This window comes from Penaeus vannamei, chromosome 14 (assembly GCF_042767895.1).
Source record: "Penaeus vannamei isolate JL-2024 chromosome 14, ASM4276789v1, whole genome shotgun sequence".
Taxonomy (NCBI): domain Eukaryota; kingdom Metazoa; phylum Arthropoda; class Malacostraca; order Decapoda; family Penaeidae; genus Penaeus; species Penaeus vannamei.
This window is the reverse complement of record NC_091562.1, coordinates 2,770,329-2,785,636: the sequence shown is the minus strand read 5'-3', so window position 1 is coordinate 2,785,636 and position 15,308 is coordinate 2,770,329. Positions and strand designations below refer to the sequence as shown.

Sequence of the window (15,308 nt, the reverse complement as noted above, 5' to 3'; positions counted from 1 at the left end):
GTAGGAGATACTTTTCTTCCTATCACGGTGTTCAGTGTTCAAGTTCCTTATTCCAAATGTTCTTTCTTAGTTCACCTTCCAGGGAAATGCGGACTCGTGGCCTTGTTTTCATACCATCGCGTATCCCTATGGTCATACCACGCATACCAGTTTCGTCTCGTCCTTTTTACACATATCACTCATACCAGGTGCCTGTTCGTGCCTTTGTATCCCTACTGCCAACATGCCCCCCGACGGTCGTTCATGTAGTAAAATTCCACCTCATACCTTTTATTCATACCAGTCGTATGAGGTACTCCAAGCGCCAATGCCCCGACCTTCGTTCATGTAGCAAATTCATGTAGTAAATTCCACCTCATACCTTTTATTCATACCAGTCGTATGAGGTACTCCAAGCGCCGATGCCCCGACCTTCGTTCATGTAGCAAATTCATGTAGTAAATTCCACCTCATACCTTTTATTCATACCAGTCGTATGAGGTACTCCAAGCGCCGATGCCCCGACCTTCGTTCATGTAGCAAATTCATGTAGTAAATTCCACCTCATACCTTTTATTCATACCACTCGTATGAGGTACCCCCAGCGTCGCAGAAGCCATCACGACTGCCGTAGCCACCTGGGATACCCCCCCCCCCCCCCCCAAAAAAAAAAAAAAAAAAAAAAAAAAAAAAAAAAAAAAAAAAAAAAAAAAAAAACAGCGGGTAGGATCCTGTGGCGAGGACTTTTGTTCGGGTTTCCGCGAGCTTGAAGTCCCGACAGGCGAAGGACGCGTGCGGCTGTCGGGAAGGACAAGGGACCCAGACCGGCCCTTTTTTTGCAGGATTTCTTGGGATTTTTTTAAAGCAATTTTTGGGGGAATTTTTCTTTTTTCAGGAGCGGGATCGGGGTTTCGGGGTGGGGGTGGGGGGTGGGGGTGATTTCAGGGATTTCTTAAAGGAGGGAGAAGGGGGGGGTCAGGTTTCAGGGAGGTATTTTAAAGGATTTTTTTTTTTGGGGGGGATGGGGGGTTCTTTATGTGGGGCGGAGGTGGGTTTCAGGGAATTAATTTAAAGGGATTTTGTATAGTTAATCATTAATTTAAGGAAGGAAAGGTCAGTTTTAGGGAGGTACTTTAAAGGATCTTTTTTTTTTTTTTAGGGTTTCTTTAAGGGAGGGGAGATGGATTTTCAGAGAGATAACTTAAAGGATTATTTTAGGATTTCTCTCTAAGGAAGGATGGAAAGGTAGATTTCAGGGCTACAGGGATGCCTTCGGAGCTTTAATTTAGGGACGTATTTTTTTTTTTTTTTTTTTTTTTTTTTTTTTTTTTTTTTTTTTTTTTCCCTTTTTTCCTGCTGTTCCCTAAAGGCAGCGAAAGGGGAAGGGGGTCGTTTTCAGGGTCGACGCGGAGGTGCATTCTACCCCACGAGTACGAAATCTACCGGGGATTAATTATGCATTCGCAAAGAAGCGGAGGGGGAGGAGGGGGAGGATTTACACCCCACGGAGGCTCTGTTTGCTGAGGGGGTCGAGTTGAGCGGAAGTGATGGGAGAGGCGAGGGAGAAGCGAGGGAGAGGCGAGGGAGGTGAAGGGGAGGGTAGTGTGTGTATGAGAGAGAGAGGGAGAGAGAGGGAGGGAGGGAGGCGAGGGAGAGGAAGGGAGAGGCGAGGGAGAGGGAGGGAGGGTAGTGAGAGAGAAGGGCGAGGTTGAGGTAAGTGAGTGGAGGGAGGGAGGTGAAGGGGAGGGTAGTGTGTGTATGTGGGAGAGAGAGAGGGGAGAGGCGAGAGGAAGAGAGAGTGAGTGGGAGGGAGGGAGAGAGGGGGGAGGGAGAGTGTAGTGAGAGAGGAGGGCGAGGGAGAGGGTAGTGAGAGAGAAAGGCGAGGCGGAGGTAAGTGAGTGGAGGGAGGGAGGGAGGGAGGTGAAGGGGAGGGTAGTGTGTGTATGAGAGAAAGAGGGAGAGGGGAAGGGAGAGAGAGTGAGAGGGAGGGAGAGAGAGAGAGAGAGTGAGAGGGAGGGGAGAGAGAGAGAGAGAGAGAAAGAGGGAGAGAGGGGGGGAGAGAGGGGCGAGGGAGAGGGAGGGAAGGAGAGAGAGAGAGAGAGAGAGGGAGAGTGAGAGGGACGAGGGAGAGGAAAATGGGGGAGGGAATGTAAGGGAGAGGCGTCGACCGAGGGAAGTGTTGCGAGGGGAGGCGAGGGGAAGCAGCAGCAGGTCATGGCCCTTCTTTGTTCGCCTTGCTTCGCCTTGCCTCTTCTCCTCGGCTCAGCCCTTCCTTTCCGGGCCGACGGCGGAAGAGAGCGACGCCGAAAGCGAAAGGTTCCGTGGCTCTGTTTCGGTTTAATGATGGGCGTGGCACTGCGTACGTGGGCGAAGTGAGAGGGAGAGTGAGAGAGGGAGGGAGGGAGAGAGAGAGGGAGAGGGAGAGGGAGAGAGAGAGAGAGAGAGAGAGGGGGGGGGGGAGGGAGGGAGAGGGAGGGAGGGATGAGAGAGAGGGAGGGAGAGAGAGAAAGAGAGAGAGAGAAAGAGAGAGAGGGGGAGGGAGGGGGAGAGAGAGAGAGGGAGGGAGGGAGAGGGAGAGGGAAACAGAGAGAGACAGAAAGAGAGAAAGAGAGCGAGAGAGAGAGAGAAAGAGAGAGTAGGACAGATAGAAGAAAGAAGAGAGAAGAGAAGAGGGTGGAAGGAAGTGAAAGAGAACAGGGAACAGGAAGATACACACACAGAGAGACAGCCATTTAGAGACAGAAGGAGGAGAGGCTGTTGAGACGGAGAGAGAGAAACGGGATGTTGGTCGGATTACGAGATTTCTCCCTCGCTTAAAGTCAAGTGATACATCGCACGGCGGAAGGATTTAAGTTGCTGCATATATATCGCAGTTCCTCTAAACAAGAGAAGGATTTCTAGCGAGTATCCGCGAGTTATGACTGATAAAGAAAGGGAAAGGATGTGGTATTAGTGCATGGTGTATCAGATCTCTCAAGCGGGGAGCGGAACGCGGCTTTACGACAGAAATTCCCGGCGAAATTACCCTGTCCAACCTGATTACCTGACGGCGGGTCGACGGCGGCGGCGGCGGAGGAGGCGGAGGAGGAGGAGGAGGCACTAAAGGGGTCGTGGCGCTCACGTCTCGGTGCCTGGGACGCGGAAGGACGCGGCGACGCCCGATTGGCTCGAGATCCCCAGGCCTTGGCTCCGGGATCGCCGCCGCTGCGAAGGATTTGAGGGATGGATTACGGGTCCGGCTGGTTTGGTCGTCCTCGGGGGGGGGGGGGGGGGGGAGAGAGAGAGAGAGAGAGAGAGAGAGAGAGAGAGAGAGAAAGAGACACAGACACAGACACAGACAGACACAGACACAGACACAGACAGAGTGCCGGTGCAGTCATGGCGTTAGGTGGTGGCGTCGGGGAGATGGTTGGGCGGTTAAAAATCGGTTTAAGAAGTCTGATGTACACTTCAGAGCTAAAGATATCCGATCGGTTAGACATATAAAAAAGCCAGAAGCAACCCCTTCGAAATGAGACATGGCCGACTCTCCTCACCCCTTCTCTCGCCCCCTTCATCCCCCTCCCCCCACCCACCCACCCCTTCCCACCCCCCCCTTCACCGCCGCCGTGGGCCGAAAGCTACGTGTGGAAGCGTCGGTCTCCGCTCCTGAGGATAAATATTTCTGCTTGATAGAGTCATTTAGCGCGGATCAAGCACTCCATTGTGAAGGAGGTGGGAAGGGGCGGCCGGGCGGATCAGCTGTTCGGCGAGGAGAGCCGGGATGGGATGGATGTTAATTCAGCTGCGGTTAAAACGAGAGAGAGAAAATGTGTAAAAAAACGAACACACGTGGCCATTCTTCTGAAAGGGAATATCCGGTTTGTTCATGGATTGGCCGATAGCACGGGTGAGAGCGACGGACGGCCAGAGAGGCGTTCTTGTTGTTATTTTTTACTGTTATTAAGAATCCGCGGATGATGTTAATTCATTTTCATTCGAAGGATGAGGAGGGCAGAGGAGTGTTCTTGTTATTTTTGCTATTATTTAGAATCCGCGGGTGATGTCAGTTCATTTTCATTCGAAGGGTGAGTGCTATGGAGGCCAGAGGGGCGTTCTTGTTGTAATTTTTGCTATTATTAAGAATCCGCGGGTGAGAGGAGGGCAGAAGAGTGTTCTTGTTGTTATTTTTGCTATTATTAAGAATCCGCGGATGATGCCAGTTCGTTTTCATTCGAAGGGAAGGGAGGGCGGTCTTTCTCCCAAATCTTACTGGAAGAGGCGGCTTTGCTCCTCGTCAACGTTATGGGGCACTTAGAGGGTTCCTTGACGTCGAGGGCTTCCTCCTTAGCTCTGCTTTTTCCTCTCTCCTCTTGTGCCTTTTCTATCGCTTCCTTCCGTCCTGTTCCACGTCCCTCTCCGTGTTTATTCTTCGATTTTTTCACGTCTTCCTCCTTTTATTTCCTTCTTTTAGTCTTCCGTATCCTCTTCCAACCCCTCCTTTCTCTTCTCCCTTCTTCCTCCTCCTCTTCCTCCACCGTCAGACCCTCTTTTTCGCTTTCCCCTCTTCTTCCTCTAGCCCTTTTCTGCACTCCTCTCCCCCTCCCCCCTCCCCCCCACCCCACCCCACCCCGTCTTTCTTTCCTCCAGGCACGAAAATCGCTCCCCTCTCTTCCAACCCCCACCCCACCCCACCCTGTTCGCTTCCCCCCCCCCCCCCCCCACCCAGCCCGACTGATGAAATATTCACCATCCGGATCTTTCCGAGCAAGAACATTATGTAAGGAATATTTGTAAATCTCTTTGAGGGATTAATCATATTTGCAATTAGTTATTCATACGTCAAACTCTGCATTTTTTATCAATTCCTCCTCCCCCCTTCTTCGTCTTCTCGTATTTCCGAATTTATAGACCTATCTCGATGTCTCAGTTTCATGTTTGTTTACTTAACTGCAACTCGAAGAAATGTATCTTAGTCGTTTTATTCTGTTCTTCCTTATCGTATGATCGTATTGGGTAGACGCCAGTCACTCAAGACGAATTAAAAGACAGAGAGAGAGAGATAGAGAGGAGAGAGGGGGAGAGAGAGAAAGAGAGGAAGAGGAAGAGAGAGAAAGAGAGGAAGAGGAAGAGAGAGCAAGAGAGGAAGAGGAAGAGAGAGAAAGAGAGGGAGAGGTAGAGAAAGAGAGAGGGAGACGGAGAGAAAGAGAGAACGAGAACGAGAGAGAAAGAAAGATAGAGAGAGAGAGGGAAACGGAGAAAAAGAGAGAAAGAAAGAGAAAGATAGAGAGAGAGAACGAGAGAAAGAAAGAGAGAGAGCGGGAGAGAAGTCATGCACATGATTGGCGGTATCGCGACGTTAATTCAGCGGTACGCCCAGAATCGCAAGTAATGATCAGTTGACAGACTTTGATAGACAAGGAAGGAGAGGGGGGAGTGGGGCAGGGGGAGGGGGAGGGGAGTGAAGAAAGTGGGATGAGGGGGAGGCGAGGGGAGAAGAGGGAGCCCTGGGGGGGGGGGGTGGGGGGAGGAAGAGGTGGAATGACAGGGGAGGGAAGGGGAAGGGGAGGAGGGAGGCCTGAGGGGCGGGTGTTGAGGGAGGAGGAGGAGGTGGAATGACGGGGAAGGAAGGGGAGGGGAGAGGAGGGAGGCCTGAGGGAGGAGGAGGAGGAGGAGGAGGTGGAATGACGGGGGATGGAAGGAGAGGGGAGAGGAGGGAGGCCTGAGGGAGGAGGAGGAGGTGGAATGACGGGGAAGGAAGGGGAGGGGAGAGGAGGGAGGCCTGAGGGAGGAGGAGGAGGTGGAATGACACGGAGAACCTCATCGACGGCTGTTTCACGACGCCTTGTCACGTTGCTCCGGGCGATGAGGTGTAATTGGTCACCTGGAGGAAGGAGCAAGTCATTCGAGTGAGATATTATTGAGAAGGAGCGAGGGGGAGGGGTTGGGGTGGGAGGAGTGGTGGGGGTGAAGGAAGAGCTAGTGGGGGATGGGAGATGAAGGAGAGAGGGGGATGGGGGTGGGGTGGGAGGAGAGGTGGGGGTGGGGTTTGGGGGTGAAGGAGGGGATGGGAGATGAAGGAGCGAGGGAGATGGGGGAAGGGTGGGAGGAGAGGTGGGGGTTTGAGGGGTGAAGGAGGAGCTAGTGGGGGATGGGAGATGAGGAAGGGAGCTGGAGGGGTGAAAGAGAGGAGGGGGGGGGTTGAGAAAGGTGGAGGTGTGTATGAGGGAAATGAAAGAAAAGATCATTATAAGACGAAGACAAAAACGATAAGAAAATAACGAATGGGAAAGACAGAGGATAAATTTGGAAAAAAAAATAAAACGAGGAAAATCGAGACTTTGTGACTCGCCGATGTCATTATGATAATAAGTTCCCAGCGATGCGAGGGGAGAAACAGAGGGGAAAGGTAGAAGATGGAGAGAACCAGTGCCTGGGGGGGCGATGACGAGGGGGGGGGGGAGACATAGGAGAAGGAAGGGCAGGGCGAAGAGGGAAGCGCAAAAGGTCTTGGTTCGTGTTTGTGTACGAGGTATTGAGAGGTTTGAGGAAGGGAGGGAGAGAGGGGGGAGGGGGGAAAGAGGGTGGGAAGGAGGGTGGCAGAGAGGGTGGGAGGGAGAGGGAAGAAGATAGGGGTAGGGGGGAGAGAAAGAGGGAGGGGAAGGAGGGTGGCAGAGAGCGAGGAAGGGAGGGAGAGGGGAGGAGATAGTGGGGGAGGGGGAGAGAGAGGGAGGGAGGGTGGCAGAGGGGGTGGGAGGGAGAGGGAAGAAGATAGGGGGGAGGGAGAGGGAAGAAGATAGGGGGGGAGGGGGGGAGAGAAAAAGGGAGGGAGGGTGGCAGAGAGAGGGAAGGAAGGACGGTAGGAGGGAAGGAGGGAGAAAGGGAGGAGATAGAGAGAAAGAGAGGGAAAGGGAGAGAGAGAGAGAGAGAACGCGTTTGACTTGATTGAGTTGAAAATAGAAAGACTAAGTCAAAAAGAAAATGTTCGACTAATTGTAGTAGAGACCATGCCATGGTTCTTTGCAATGTTAAAATGGTTGTTAGACAGGATGCTTGACTGGGGGTCGGTAGAGGGGGGATGGGGGGATGCTTACCCCTCGAGAATGGGGGGGGGGGGGGGAGAGGACATTACGTCATATGCCGGAAGGACCATATCGCTTCGTTATCGAAAGTCAACGGTCGTGTATACACTGGCGTCAACATTATAAAATGATCTGTTCTTGCATATTGTTTTTTTTTAATAATTTTCTTGTTTTTGTAAGACGTTGTTAATATGTACTTCCACGCGGGGGAGGTTTTGGTCGGACTTAATGCCAGCAGTGGATGATCCTGGTCGTAAATGCGTGGTTCGTTTGGTTTTGTTTACTTTGTGCCTTATAGCGCCAAAAAGGTGTGGAGTGAGAGCATTGTGTAAAAAGGTGTGGAGTGAGAGCATTGTGTAAAAAGGTGTGGAGTGAGAGCATTGTGTAAAAAGGTGTGGAGTGAGAGCATTGTGCAAAAAGGTGTGGAGTGAGAGCATTGTGTAAAAAGGTGTGGAGTGAGAGCATTGTGTAAAAAGGTGTGGAGTGAGAGCATTGTGTAAAAAGGTGTGGAGTGAGAGCATTGTGTAAAAAGGTGTGGAGTGAGAGCATTGTGTAAAAAGGTGTGGAGTGAGAGCATTGTGTTAAAAGGTGTGGAGTGAGAGCATTGTGTGAAAAGGTGTGGAGTGAGAGCATTGTGTAAAAAGGTTTGGAGTGAGAGCATTGTGTAAAAAGGTGTGGAGTGAGAGCATTGTGTGAAAAGGTGTGGAGTGAGAGCATTGTGTAAAAAGGTGTGGAGTGAGAGCATTGTGCAAAAAGGTGTGGAGTGAGAGCATTGTGCAAAAAGGTGTGGAGTGAGAGCATTGTGTAAAAAGGTGTGGAGTGAGAGCATTGTGTAAAAAGGTGTGGAGTGAGAGAATTGTGCAAAAAGGTGTGGAGTGAGAGAATTGTGCAAAAAGGTGTGGAGTGAGAGCATTGTGTAAAAAGGTGTGGAGTGAGAGCATTGTGTATAAAGGTGTGGAGTGAGAGCATTGTGTAAAAAGGTGTGGAGTGAGAGCTTTGTGTAAAAAGGTGTGGAGTGAGAGCATTGTGTAAAAAGGTGTGGAGTGAGAGCATTGTGTAAAAAGGTGTGGAGTGAGAGCATTGTGTAAAAAGGTGTGGAGTGAGAGCATTGTGTAAAAAGGTGTGGAGTGAGAGCATTGTGTAAAAAGGTGTGGAGTGAGAGCATTGTGTAAAAAGGTGTGGAGTGAGAGCATTGTGTAAAAAGGTGTGGAGTGAGAGCATTGTGTAAAAAGGTGTGGAGTGAGAGCATTGTGTAAAAAGGTGTGGAGTGAGAGCATTGTGTAAAAAGGTGTGGAGTGAGAGCATTGTGTAAAAAGGTGTGGAGTGAGAGCATTGTGTAAAAAGGTGTGGAGTGAGAGCATTGTGTAAAAAGGTGTGGAGTGAGAGCATTGTGTAAAAAGGTGTGGAGTGAGAGCATTGTGTAAAAAGGTGTGGAGTGAGAGCATTGTGTAAAAAGGTGTGGAGTGAGAGCATTGTGTAAAAAGGTGTGGAGTGAGAGCATTGTGTAAAAAGATGTGGAGTGAGAGCATTGTGTAAAAAGGTGTGAGTGAGAGCATTGTGTAAAAGGTGTGGAGTGAGAGCATTGTGTAAAAAGGTGTGGAGTGAGAGCATTGTGTAAAAAGGTGTGGAGTGAGAGCATTGTGTAAAAAGGTGTGGAGTGAGAGCATTTTGTAAAAAGGTGTGGAGTGAGAGCATTTTGTAAAAAGGTGTGGAGTGAGAGCATTGTGTAAAAAGGTGTGGAGTGAGAGCATTGTGTAAAAAGGTGTGGAGTGAGAGCATTGTGTAAAAAGGTGTGGAGTGAGAGCATTGTGTAAAAGGTGTGGAGTGAGAGCATTGTGTAAAAAGGTGTGGAGTGAGAGCATTGTGTAAAAAGGTGTGGAGTGAGAGCATTGTGTAAAAAGGTGTGGAGTGAGAGCATTGTGTAAAAAGGTGTGGAGTGAGAGCATTGTGTAAAAAGGTGTGGAGTGAGAGCATTGTGTAAAAAGGTGTGGAGTGAGAGCATTGTGTAAAAAGGTGTGGAGTGAGAGCATTGTGTAAAAAGGTGTGGAGTGAGAGCATTGTGTAAAAAGGTGTGGAGTGAGAGCATTGTGTAAAAAGGTGTGGAGTGAGAGCATTGTGTAAAAGGTGTGGAGTGAGAGCATTGTGTAAAAAGGTGTGGAGTGAGAGCATTGTGTAAAAAGGTGTGGAGTGAGAGCATTTTGTAAAAGGTGTGGAGTGAGAGCATTGTGTAAAAAGGTGTGGAGTGAGAGCATTGTGTAAAAAGGTGTGGAGTGAGAGCATTGTGTAAAAAGGTGTGGAGTGAGAGCATTGTGTAAAAAGGTGTGGATGAGAGCATTGTGTAAAAAGGTGTGGAGTGAGAGCATTGTGTAAAAGGTGTGGAGTGAGAGCATTGTGTAAAAAGGTGTGGAGTGAGAGCATTGTGTAAAAAGGTGTGGAGTGAGAGCATTGTGTAAAAAGGTGTGGAGTGAGAGCATTGTGTAAAAAGGTGTGGAGTGAGAGCATTGTGTAAAAAGGTGTGGAGTGAGAGCATTGTGTAAAAGGTGTGGAGTGAGAGCATTGTGTAAAAAGCTGTGGAGTGAGAGCATTGTGTAAAAAGGTGTGGAGTGAGAGCATTGTGTAAAAAGGTGTGCAGTGAGAGCATTGTGTAAAAAGGTGAGGAGTGAGAGCATTGTGGAAAAACGTGTGAGTGAGAGCATTGTGTAAAAAGGTGTGGAGTGAGAGCATTGTGTAAAAAGGTGTGGAGTGAGAGCATTGTGTAAAAAGGTGTGGAGTGAGAGCATTGTGTAAAAAGGTGTGGAGTGAGAGCATTGTGCAAAAAGGTGTGGAGTGAGAGCATTGTGCAAAAAGGTGTGGAGTGAGAGCATTGTGCAAAAAGGTGTGGAGTGAGAGCATTGTGCAAAAAGGTGTGGAGAGAGAGCATTGTGCAAAAAGGTGTGGAGTGAGAGCATTGTGTAAAAAGGTGTGGAGTGAGAGCATTGTGTAAAAAGGTGTGGAGTGAGAGCATTGTGTAAAAAGGTGTGGAGTGAGAGCATTGTGTAAAAAGGTGTGGAGTGAGAGAATTGTGTAAAAAGGTGTGGAGTGAGAGAATTGTGTAAAAAAGGTGTGGAGATAGAGCATTGTGTAAACTGCGCAAACTGTGAAGAGGAAGTATGGCGAGACCTGGACAGGTTCTTGGTTCACGCTTACCTCACTGATTTATTTAGAAATCGCATTTCCTTCACTTCATGTTGTTTTATCTTTTCACATTTCCCTGAGGACTTTACATTATAAAGTGTTTACGAAACATGGCAGGTTCCTCCAGGAGTCCTCATTTCCTACGGGAATGTTTAGTCGTTTCCCCCCGATAACTAAAACACAAGAGGACCGACAATGTTCTCGACCTGACGAGGAGGCTTAGCTAAATCGAAACGTTATATTTGGGTATTTGTCGTGGCGTCATATCGTTTTTTTTTTCACCCTTTACTGTGTTTTGTGTTTCTTATATCGTTTATTTTTTTATTTATTTATTTTTTTTTTTTGGTCACCCGTTACTGTGTTTTGTGTTTATTATATCGTTTCATTTTTGTTTTGTTTTGTTTTGTTTTGGTCACCCGTTACTGTGTTTTGTGTTTTTGTTCGTTTCATTTTTTTGGTCACCCGTTACTGTTTCGTGGTTTTTTTTTTCGTTTTACAATTCTTATTACCTTTCCAATGCAGCCAGAGACGCAATAACTTACCCCGCCGGCTCTTGGTCAGACTTGCACCGCGTCATAAAGAAAGCTACTCCGCGCATTTCTGGTCGAGCCGGCTAATAAATACAGAGCCAGCCTCCGTTACAAGAGAAAAGCGGATATTGAATATTTCATGGCGTGTTATGCGGATATGTTGTTGTTGTTGTTGTTTTTTTTATTCCATATTTAGGCGGAATGTATAAATGCTGATGGTTGTTTTCTTATTTTTTTTTGCAGGTATGGTGACTGTGGCTGCGACGATGGTTGAAGTGTTTCAGGTGAGGTCGAGTACAGTGCAATAGAGCTTTTGAGTGTTAGTCTAAGGGAGAGAGAGGGAGGGGAGGAAGAAAGGGAGAGAGGGAGGGAAGGAAGGAAGGAGGGAGAGAGGGAGAGAGGGAAGGAAGGAGGAAGAGAGGGAAGGAAGGAAGGAGGGAGGGAGGGAGGAGAGGAGGGAGAGGAGGAGGGAGGGAAGGAAGGAGGGAGGGAGGGAGAGAGGGAGGGAGGGAAGGAGGGATGGAGGGATGGAGCGAGAGAGGGAGGGAAGGAAGGAGGGAGAGAGGGAGACAGGGAAGGAGGGAAGAAGGAGGCAGGGAAAGAGGGAAGGAAGGAGGGAGAGAGGGAGACAGGGAAAGAGGGAGGGAAGAAGGAGGCAGGGAAAGAGGGAAGGAAGGAGGCAAAGAGGGAGGGAAGAATGGAGGGAGAGAGGAAGGAAGGAGGGAGAGAGGAAGGAAGGAAGGAAGGAGGGAGGGAAGGAAGGAGGGAGAAAGGAAGGGAAGGAAGGAGGGAGAGAGGTAGGGATGGAAGGAGGGAGAGAGAGGATGGATGGGAAGAGGGAGGGAGAGAGGGAAGGAAGGAAGTTGGGAGAGAGGGAGGGAAAGAAGGAGGGAGATAAGGAGAGGAGAGAGAGAGATGCATATGCAGAATAAAAAAAAAAAGTATTTAAAGAAAATAGAAAATTAAGAAAGGCTTAACCACACCATGTGTATGACGTCATTCATAACGATAGTGAAAGGAAATGCCACGGTGGAGGGGGTGGGGGGTATGGGAGAGCACCGATATCCGTGGCGCCTTTTCGCACACAACCGGTCAGGCGCCACTTGGGAAGGGAGCTCTTGTGCAAAGGCTGTCTTCTCTCTTTCTTTCTCTCTGTTTCTCTATCTTTCTGTCTCTCTCCTTCCTTTCTATCTATTTTTCTCTGTTTATCTCACTGACTTTATTTCTGTCTCTCTCTCTCTCTCTCTCTCTCTCTCCCCCCCTCTCTTTCCCTCCCTCTCTTTCCCTCCCCGCCTCTCATACTCTGTCCCTGCTTAACCTGTCTCAGTTCTCCGTCCCTTTCCCTGCTCCGTCTTTTCTTCCTTTCCTCTCTCTCCGTCTCCTTCCTTCCCGCCTTTTATCTGTTTCCAATTTCCTCTCGAAAAAAGATCGAACAGAAGGAATCGTTCGGTTACCGCTTCAGCAGCGTCGCGGCGCAAATGGCCTCAATTTGCGATATTATTCTCTGTCTCTCTCTCTCTCTCTCTCTCTCTCTCTCTCTCTCTCTCTCTCTCTCTCTCTCTCTCTCTCTCTCTCTCTCTCTCTCTCTCTCTCTCTCCCTCCCTCCCTCCCTCCCTCCCTCCCTCCCTCCCTCCCTCCTCCCTCCCTCCCTCCCTCCTCCTCCCTCCCTCCCTCCCTCCCACCCTCCCTCCCTCCCTCCCTCCCTCCTCCTTCCTCCCTCACACACACACACACACACACACACACACACACACACACACACACACACACACACACACACACACACACACACACACACACACACACACACATGTATTGTTTGGATGAAGAGGTGACGAACGGCGTCGTGAGAGCCGCGGGGCGTCATCTTTTGGGGCGAAATTCGTGAGGGGGAACGTAACACTTTTTTCATTTCTCACTTTCTTCTCGTTTGGCCATTTTATTCCACTCCCTTTCTATTTTTTCTTACTTTCTCCTCTCCCCTCCCCTTCTCTTCTACCCTCTCCCCTCCCCCACCCCCTCCCCCTCCCTCTCCCTCTCCCTTCCCTCCCCTTCTCCTCCCCCCTCCCTTCCCTCCCCTTCTCCTCCCCCCTCCCTTCCCTTTCCCTCCCCTCCCCCTTCTTTCACATCTTTAAAATGGAATTCGAGTAAATTCTTTTTTTTTTTTTTATTGTTTCCGCGATTTGAAATGATTACGGAATGCAGTAATTAAAGAGAAACCCGCGCTTTCGTATTTAGCAGAATGACGTCATTAGGCGCCATAACGAGCGAACCACAATTTAACTTCCATAACGAGATGTCATGTGCACAAGCTTGTTCCTATTTTCACGGTTTTTCGTTTTTTTTTTTTATCGTATTGTATTTATTGTTTTAAGTCATGCATTCGAGAACGGAGAACTTTCCGTGTCTTTTTTTGTTATTGTCTGAGACTTTCGTTTGGTAGAACAGGCTATGCGTGTCCACGTCTATTAACATTAACTCTCCTCTTCTTTGTTCGTACATATATAGATAGATAGATAGATTGATTGATTGATTGATTGATTGATTGATTGATTGATAGATAGATAGATAGATAGATAGATAGATAGATAGATAGATAGATAGATAGATAGAGATACAGATAGATAGATAGATAGAGATACAGATAGATATATAGATATAGATACAGATATAGATATATAGATATAGATATAGGTACATATATAGATATATAGATATAAATATATTTAATAAATATATATACCTAAATAAATGTGTGTGTGTGTGTATTCATGTATGCATGTTGTGTGTGTGTGTGTATTCATGTATGTATGTTGTGTGTGTGTATTAATGTATGTATGTTGTGTGTGTGTGTATTCATGTATGTATGTTGTGTGTGTGTGCATTCATGTATGTACGTGTGTGTGCGTGTATTTATGAATGTATGCGTATGTGAGTTTATATTTTTCTGTTTTGTCAGAAAAAGTCTTGAACAAAGAATTTTTTTTCTGAGCTACATTAATTAATAAGAGAGAAGCAATTTTCTCTCACATCACCCCTCCACCCCACCCCCTCCCTTCGTGAACTATGGCTCGGGTGGGCAGTGGGCGTGGTCGGGAGACTGGCCAGGCACCTTCCGTGTCGTGGAGCTTCATGGGATTTTTGGGAAGTGAAATTAGTTAGTGTTAATGAAGGAGACCGACAGACAGACAGACAGAGAGAGATAGTTAATGAAAGGGAGAGAGAGACAGGCAGACAGACAAGAGAGAGATACAGAAAGACAGACAGACAGACGGACAGACAGACGGAGAGAGAGAGACAGACAGAGAGACAGACAGAGAGACAAACAGAGAGACAAACAGATAGAGAGAGAGAGAGAGAGAGAGAGAGAGAGAGAGAGAGAGAGAGAAAGAGAAAGGAAGAGGATGGAAAGGAAAGAAGCGAGAGAGATTAAAACAAACACGTGCATACAACGAGCGTCTCTTTGACTCTGCGCATACAAGCATGTCAGCGGGCGTGCTCGTGCTTTGCGCCGCCCTCACCTGCATGGCGCGCGTGCGATTCCTTCCCCCCGCAGCGTCGTGGGCGAGGTGGGCGTGACGGGCGCTCAATGGCGTTCGTGCCCGAGTCGCTCCCGTTGTTACGGTCCGGCGGGCGGGCGTGCGGGCAGGCGTGAGCGCGAGTGCGTGGCCGAGGTCATGGCGGCCGACGGAGGCGCTTAACGAGGCGTATGGGGGGGTGGGGGTGGGGGCTTTGTTGGTGTCTACTCGGTGGGCGTGCGTCGGCTGGTTTTCTCTCGGCCGGGGTTCTCTTTTCGAGATCGACTCTCTCTCTTTCTTCTTTCTTTCTTTCTTTCTTTCTCTTTCTCTCTCTCTCTCTTTCTTTCTTTCTCTGTCTCTTTGTCTCTCTGTCTGTCTTTTTTTGTTTGTCTCTCTCTCTCTCTGTCTCTCTCTCTCTCTCTCTCTCTCTCTCTCTCTCTCTCTCTCTCTCTCTCTCTCTCTCTCTCTCTCTCTCTCTCTCTCTCTCTCTCTCTCTCTCTCTCTCTCTCCTCTCTCTCTCTCTCTCTCTCTCTCTCTCTCATCTCTCCCCCTCCCTCCCTCCCTCCCTCCCTCCCTAGGGCTCTCCTATCGTCTCCCGTGGCTGTTCAGCAAGATGTCCATGATTTTACTTACACAAATAAAGAGGAAAAGTATAGGTATATTTATATGTGTGTATATATGCACCAACACCAATTCTTCTTTGTTTTTTCTTCCTCTTTATTTTTTTCTCTCGCTTTATTTTTTTTCTTCCTCTATATTTTTTTTCTTTATTTTTTCTTCCTCTTCCTTATTTTTTTCTTCCTCTTCTTTATTTGTTTTCTTCTTCTTCTTTATTTTTTCTTCCTCTTTGTTTTTTCTAACTCTTCCTGTTTTTTTCTTCCTTCGTATTTCTTCCACCTTTTTATTTTGATTTTCCTCCTTTTCTTCTTTCCTTTTCTCTTCGTCCTCCTTCCTTTTCATCGTTTTCTCCTCCACCTTTTTATTTTTATTTTTCTTCTTTTCCTCTTCCCGTTTTACTGTTCCTCCTCGTCCATTCCCTCCTTCCT

The 15,308-nt window shown here is 48.4% G+C and overlaps 1 protein-coding gene and 1 long non-coding RNA gene across 12 annotated transcripts in view; both read left to right on the top strand.

Annotated features, from left to right (window-relative positions):
• Positions 1-15,308, top strand: part of RhoGAP1A (Rho GTPase activating protein at 1A) — a 281,456-nt gene that overhangs the window by 163,760 nt on the left and 102,388 nt on the right. The window lies entirely within an intron of this gene.
• Positions 1-15,308, top strand: part of LOC138864003 (uncharacterized) — a 222,585-nt gene that overhangs the window by 126,301 nt on the left and 80,976 nt on the right. Inside the window, exon 2 of the long non-coding RNA XR_011399042.1 lies at positions 10,988-11,028. This is a non-coding gene — a long non-coding RNA (uncharacterized lncRNA). The remainder of the gene's footprint in view (positions 1-10,987; positions 11,029-15,308) is intronic.